Here is a 7051-nt window from a genome sequence, read left to right on the forward strand (position 1 = left end):
ACATTAACTAAGGTAGGAAATGAGATTAGTAGTTAGTCTTTATTGAAGCTGGATTTAAGCAAAATCGCTTATCAGATATGGGCTATTCTGATGAATTTTGTACTAAAGAGCACGGCAAAGGCTATGAGAGAGAGCATGGAATCAAGATAGAAAGTAAAGTTCTCCTCAACTTTGATTGCACAAATGATATGAGTGTGATGAATAAAAAGTTTCGCAGATGGTGGATTTTTGAAGGCTCTACAAGTTCCAGGTACTAGAATAGAATTGAAAATTAATGTCAGGAAGACTAAGTCACCTAGACCTGGAATTACTAAAGAAGAAAGAAAGGATTCTTGGTTACCAAATACTGATCATATGGATGGCTTCATATACCTTGGTAGTGTTTCACTAAAAATACTGGATACAATCAAGGCTTAAAAATTAGAATAGCCAATGACCAGGGAGTTATTTCATACTTAAAAAGTTCATAAAAATAGGAATATCAGTCTGCAAGCCAAGAATAAAATATTATAAGCTATAGTGATGGCAGAGGTTAAATATGATCTTGAAATGTAAGTGATCTGAACGATGAAGGAGGATGTGTTTGAAACTTTTCAGAAGAATTTTTAACTGATGCTCATGGGAACCTGTCTTAGTCATGGGTGTATGCAGCGCTTCGTCCTGAGAGGGGGCAGTAAAGTGTGTAATGCAGAGAGTTGAGGGCTTAATAAGGTTAATTCAATTGTTCAAAATACCACATTTAGACACAAAGTTCTATCTTACATTGTAAAATCATTATTGGCTCTACCATCAATTAGTTACAGCATTGATCTTTTTGGAATAGAGCTAAATCTTTCCAAGACAATATCCACAAACTTTTCATATTAGTCTTTTACTCTGTGATGATATATTCTCATCATTTATAGACTTGTAAAAAGAAGAAAAACAACATGTAAGATAACATGTAACAACATGAAAATAAAAATATTTAGAATAATTGTAGCGAACTTGAAGAGTACTTAACTACCTTTTTATGTTAGTGGCGATGGGTTGAATGAATATTAAAATAAGTATGCCTTTTTGGAATTATAGAAATTTAATGCTTTTCCTTAGGCATATCCAAGGCAGTTAGTGTTATCAATTTAGAATTGGTTTTACTTTTCTTTTCCGATTTCACCAGCTCTATTCTGGATCCAGTTAAGTGCAATATTGTCTAGAGGCTAATATACTACGAATATTCTGGGTTTAGCCTCTAACTCTTCAAGTTTCGTAATCATACATTGAAGAGGTATTAATGATGAAACGGTAAAAGTCTTGGCGCATTATTCTGAAAACCATAGGCTAAGCATGGACAGGAAAGAGTCTAAGAAAGGAATAAGCAGGGATTATTTCCAGTAATTTTTTGATTGTAAACAGGTCTTGTGATGGTGGTATACAGTTATAGAGTTGTACAGGGCTAATTTTTTGGTCCCTGACTACCACAATGGACAGTTTTCGTAATCCGTCTGCAATTTCTATAATGTTTTGGTAAAAATGTTTTCAAAATTCAACTTAATTCGTTTACCAATTACTGAAATATTAAACAGTGTTCACTTATCCATTCTAAAACATTTGCTTAAGCAATTTCCAATACTCATTATCTGTAGGCATACCTAGCAGAATATTTATCGAACATGGTATTTTTTAACAAAAAACTAAGTAAAAAATACTGATTAAATATCATTGGAGGATAGAGAGGACCGATAAGAAATGAAGAATGAGGCAGGGGGGGGGGGCTATGCTCCATTCAGTTATGTTTGGTTCTTCATAGAGCTCTTGAACTCTCAAATTTCAAGTGAATGAACCTACCCTAAAGTTTCTAGTAGCACCTGTTCCATATGAACTGGTCCGCGAGAAACTTGTGTTGAAGATAAAGAAATTTTAAATTTCTGTATTTAAAATTTGTCTTTAACAAGTTTATGTTCCAAAACTAGAACTCTTCCTTTCAAATCCCGTTCATGTGCTTGATATTGGTTTTGCTCATCATCATTTATTGTTTGTTTTTATGTCTTGGTCCTAACGGCTGGTGTGACTGTATGTGTTAATTTTTTTTAATTTTTTCATCAAATTTATAAAGATTACGAGAAAAACAAATGCTTAACTTACATCTTTGGAATACTATGGTAAATTCGGGTAAGTTCCTGATTTTCATTGGCAGATGAACGGTTGTTTCTTGACTTTCTAGGCTTCCAGGGAATATCCATTCCAACGGGGCTACGCTAAAAATCCCTTTGAATCCTTTACTATGCTAAAAGAGTTAAAATAATACTGTTACAAAAAAACTGACACGTTATTATTTTAAACAAGAAAACATAAATATCAAAGAAAATAGAAAACTAGAGTAAGAATCAATAAAAAAAACAATGTCTATAATAAAACCATGTAAAAAAAAAATTTATAAAGAAATCAAATTAAAGGATGATATAAATCTAACGAAAAGACCTTCCCTCTTTTTAGTTTTCAAAATAAGTTTATATACAAAATTAAAATATAACTAACCGAAACTCAAAGCTTCTAGGCAAAAAATACTTAAATAACAAAGGTACAAACGAGCATATCCATCGAGCAACCCAAACGAGATACAAACGAAATATCCATCAAAGATACACACGAGCACACACAAACGAGCAACCCATCATGATCATGTAAAAATGAGTGCAAACTTGATAAAAAATAATCAAAGGGTCATGGTAAGTTGAATATTTTCCCTTTGCCTTATAGAAATATCAAACATGAGTTGGGGCAAATGCTTGCACTGAATAATAAACATCAGCAACCGTTTTACATGGTTGACAATTTGCTATTATTCCTGTTAAATTTTACTCTTAGGGAGGCTCAGTTATTGTTTTTGGGGGTGATTGTATAAAATAATTAATCATAAATTGTTGGTTTGAAGATGTTGATTTAAAGGGAATTCCAGAAATATTATGGTAAATTGGAAATTTTAAAATATTGGTTCATCAAGCAGTTTGTGGTAAAAAACTTTATATAAGGTGTGACTCGGCTTAATAGTAACAATAACTTTTTAAAACATAATTCTTAAATTCCAATACATGCAAAAACACGACTGGCTTTTTATATTGCTTCCAAACACAATTTATGCTATAATACTATAACACAGATATAATTGTGCTATAAAAATGTAAACACAATTCAATAATGCAAATATACATGATTCAACCAAAAGCTATGAGGCTTCACGTCAAAAGCTATGAGCCTGGGAAAAATTTGCATAAATTTTGAAAAAAGGCATAGCCGCCCCCCTCCCCCCAAAAAATCAAGAAATGCTGAGAAAAATCGCATCATCAGATTTTGCGCATTCGATAACCCTGCTGTATGGGTTTTAAGCTCCCATCTGTGAATATGTCGAAATTTACCACAAGAAAAATCACGAATCTGTGTTAGTTTGTTTTCCCAAGAGGAGATCGCATCAAATGACTAGGTCCAAAAGTTTTGAAGAAGGCTCATTCGAATGGAATATAAAGTTTTAAGTGCCCATTTTAGGTAAGCAAAAGCATTGAAGGGCAATTAGTCCCCCTTCTATCCTCATTTTCCCCTCTAAGTCATCCGATCAAAATTTTGATCAGCCATTTTTTTCACCAGAGTTAGAATGTCCAGTAACTATGCCTCTTGGGATGAAAAGACCCTTTATAGCCCCTGAGGAAACAACTGTAAGCTATAAAATTTGCCCATTGTTAACGCATAGGATTTGTTATTGTGATACATACAGACATTTTTAAGGGACGGGGAGTTTTCTGCGGTGGTTATTTTCTACACTGAGATTTTTTTTTAGGAGGGATATTTCTGGGGGTGAACCTTTAAGGAGGACTTTTACTTGGGGAGAATTTACCAGACCACCCTCACGCAATTATTTTTATTTGTCTTATTTTTTCTTTGTCGATTCGATCTTAAATTTGGAGATGTTCGGGAAGAATTGTCTGAGAAAATTTTCAGCAGGGTTAGAATTGTGTGAGAGGTCTGTCTGTGAAGGAAGATTTTCCTAGGGTGAAATTCTCCATGGGGGAAATTTCAACGATAAAACTTCTCGAAGGGGAAATTTTCTAAGGGAGAAATTAACCATTAAGGAGAGGAAAAGGGTGTAGGTTGGGATCTCCTGAAAAAAGTTCAGAAGAGGGGAATGTCTAGTATGATTTGAAAAAGATTGGAAATTAAATAAGAAACAAAACTTTTTTCAAATGAAAAATGTTCTAAAAGGAACTCCCCAGGCTAAATTGTGCAAAACTAATTTTGGGGGGTATTTTTTCGTAAGGATGGAATTTTCCTGGTGGAATACCCTAGGGAGGGGCTTTTTTACGCAGTAGGAGCTGTCTGTAGATAATTTTGTTTTGGAAGGGGGAATATTTCATGGAATCTACTGGATATTCAATGCTCAAAATAAATTTCAAACTAATTATAGGATATTCAAAACTAATTTAAAATAATTTCAACTTTCATTCTACTTACTTTCTTACCACCTCTACTCTTCTTTTGACCAAGCCAAGTGGAAACACTGCTAGCCACCTCATGTTTTTCCAAAGTATAAATTTGTTCAAATCCTGGTTTTTGAGTAAGAGAATTATGGTTAGAGACTGATCCAATGATACAGAACGGAGTGACTTTACTTTCGAAAAGATTTTTTTTGACTTCAGATGGATATAACTGAAAAAAAAATGAATGCTTAGGTCTGAAATCCATATAGTAATGAATCCAAAGTTCCAGAAAAGGTACAGTCCAAATGCCTATACCCTTCGCAAGTTAATTCTGTTTCATTCAGGTTTTCTGCCTCAGCCAAAGAGTCTGCATATTGATAACAAATGAAATCTAAATACTGAAATCTATAAGATATTAATCGTAATATTCTGAACCTGCTTTTAGGTAAAGGTAAAAAAGAACAGTATTTGAGTAACTTTTAGATTGCACTGGATTTTCTTCAAAATCCATGATGGGGTGATGAAGAAAGTACTTCAGCAGCCTGGGAAAAAGCTCACAACTTAAATTGTAAACAATAGAGGTAGCACTTAGAATAATCCAGATCTATCTTGGAGATTGGCCACAAATATAAAAACTGTGGTTCGTCAAGAATGTACTCATTCTGACAATCTGACAATCTAATATTCTGACTCCTCCGAAAGAGTTTGCACAAAGCTTGCTTCCAGTTTATGAACTAGGAGTATGTACATTTCCTACGTTAACCATAACAATCCTATGTTTGTACATAGGACGAATCCATTTAATATATTCATCTGGTATTTAATATAAGCATAGAACCTTTGCTAAAGCTCTTCTATCAGAAAAACCAAACACTTGGTGATAATCTATAAGACTAAAGTGGTTTGAAGATTTAATTGAGAAGGAAAATCCCAATTATTAATTTTAGAGCAAAAATATGCTTGACATATTTTCTCCCCTTTCTGAAACCACACTGTTCTGTTCTTAGAACTTTGTCTACAGAATCTCCATATCTAAGAAGTAACATCATACCAAGTAACTTGTTCCTTCAATAACCAAGCTAGTGCCTCTATAATAATCTCATACACACTTATTATCTTTTCTATAGAAGGGTATAATAGCTGTTTTCCTAAAATTGTTAGATACTTCCCTTTTTTAAGCCATAATCACAATCTTCAGTTACTTATCTCTAACCTCACAATCATCATAGTCAAAGATTTTATCTACCATTTTATAAGCATTTGGAAACTTACATTTTTTAATCTTTTTAGTGTTTTCACTAATTTTTCCTCACGAAATAAATCTTCTTCACATGCGAAGTTCCACAAACTTTTTCATTCTTTTCTATATCTTTTCCTGTAACTCTATCACAGTTTAGCAAATTATCAAAATGTTCCGCCCATCTTTCTTTAACTCTTTTCTTATCACTAACTGTGGCCCTTTTTCTATCTTTGACAAGAACAAATCTAAAATGACTATTCCCTCTGAGTTTATTAAGATGCTAGTAGAATGTTGAACTACTATGTCATCTGGCTGCAATTTTTAAATCTTCAGCAGTTTTATCCATTACCTCCACTCCACAGCTCCTCAATCATATTTAAATTCGATTATTGGAATTTTAATAATTTTCGTATGATCTATCACTAAAATCAATCTTGTACAAGCCCCTCCTCCTCTATAGTAAATATAAAGCAATTTCAATAATATTCATAGTTTCGTTTCTAAAATTCTTCCCTGAGACACCATCAGCTACTTCACAAGCTATTATCCTAGAATTATTATATTCATCCCCTACATTCTCAAGTTTTAAACCTTTCAATGGAGTGTTTGACTGTTCCTGGAAATTTCTTTCCAAATTCTTATCCTAAAGTCTATCAATATCATATTATCCCGGAAGATGGATATTCTTCCAAAGTTTCAGCTATGGGCTAACACTAAACGCAGTGAAATGGTGATCTTTACTGTTAAGATCAACATCAGCACTTCTCCTTTGTATCTTATATTGGTTCTACCAGTCTTCGGTTTACAATAACGTAATCAATATTGTTAGTTGTTTTACCATCAGGAGAAATACCAAGTTAATTTATGGCCCATTTTATAACCAAAAACCTTATTGGTTATAACTAGATCACTATTACTACAGAATTGCAGTAATCTGTAACCACTGCTGTCTATTTCTCATATATTAAATTTACCTAAGCTAAGGAATACAATACAATATTCAACATTCCTAATTAGGACCTTGTCTTTTTGTTTCTGTAGCTGTAAATCAAATCTATCTGTCGGCCACACAGTCCATATTTCCCTGTTGGAGATAGAGACGGAGAAAGAAACTTATGACGAAGCTCAAACCCCAAAACGTCTGACAGAACCAAAATGACTCCAGTCTCTTATGCCCAGCCAATACGAATTAGAGAATTCTGCAGTCGATTCTTTACTGAAAATCCTTGGAGTTGTGCTTTTGCGTGAATGTACATTTATATAAAATGTTCACAAGTCAATAGAAGCCAACAATAAATCTGTCAAACCTCTTACTCCAAGGTGTTGATTGGATTGTGGTAACGGTAGCGTCAAAGCTCTGATC

General features: G+C 33.5%; 1 protein-coding gene and 1 long non-coding RNA gene across 4 annotated transcripts in view; one reads left to right on the plus strand and one right to left on the minus strand.

Moving 5' to 3' along the window:
* LOC148941400 (glycoprotein-N-acetylgalactosamine 3-beta-galactosyltransferase 1-like) overlaps nucleotides 1-7051 on the plus strand; it is an 880586-nt gene that overhangs the window by 321376 nt on the left and 552159 nt on the right. The window lies entirely within an intron of this gene.
* Nucleotides 2125-4671, minus strand: LOC148941402 (uncharacterized). Its single transcript, XR_016143280.1, has 2 exons — nucleotides 4483-4671; nucleotides 2125-2266 (listed from the first exon to the last, which is right to left on the minus strand). It is a non-coding gene; the product is annotated as an uncharacterized LOC148941402 (long non-coding RNA).

This window comes from Artemia sp. Qi Xiang Cuo, chromosome 18 (assembly GCF_049724085.1).
Source record: "Artemia sp. Qi Xiang Cuo chromosome 18, ASM4972408v1, whole genome shotgun sequence".
Lineage (NCBI taxonomy): Eukaryota > Metazoa > Arthropoda > Branchiopoda > Anostraca > Artemiidae > Artemia > Artemia sp. Qi Xiang Cuo.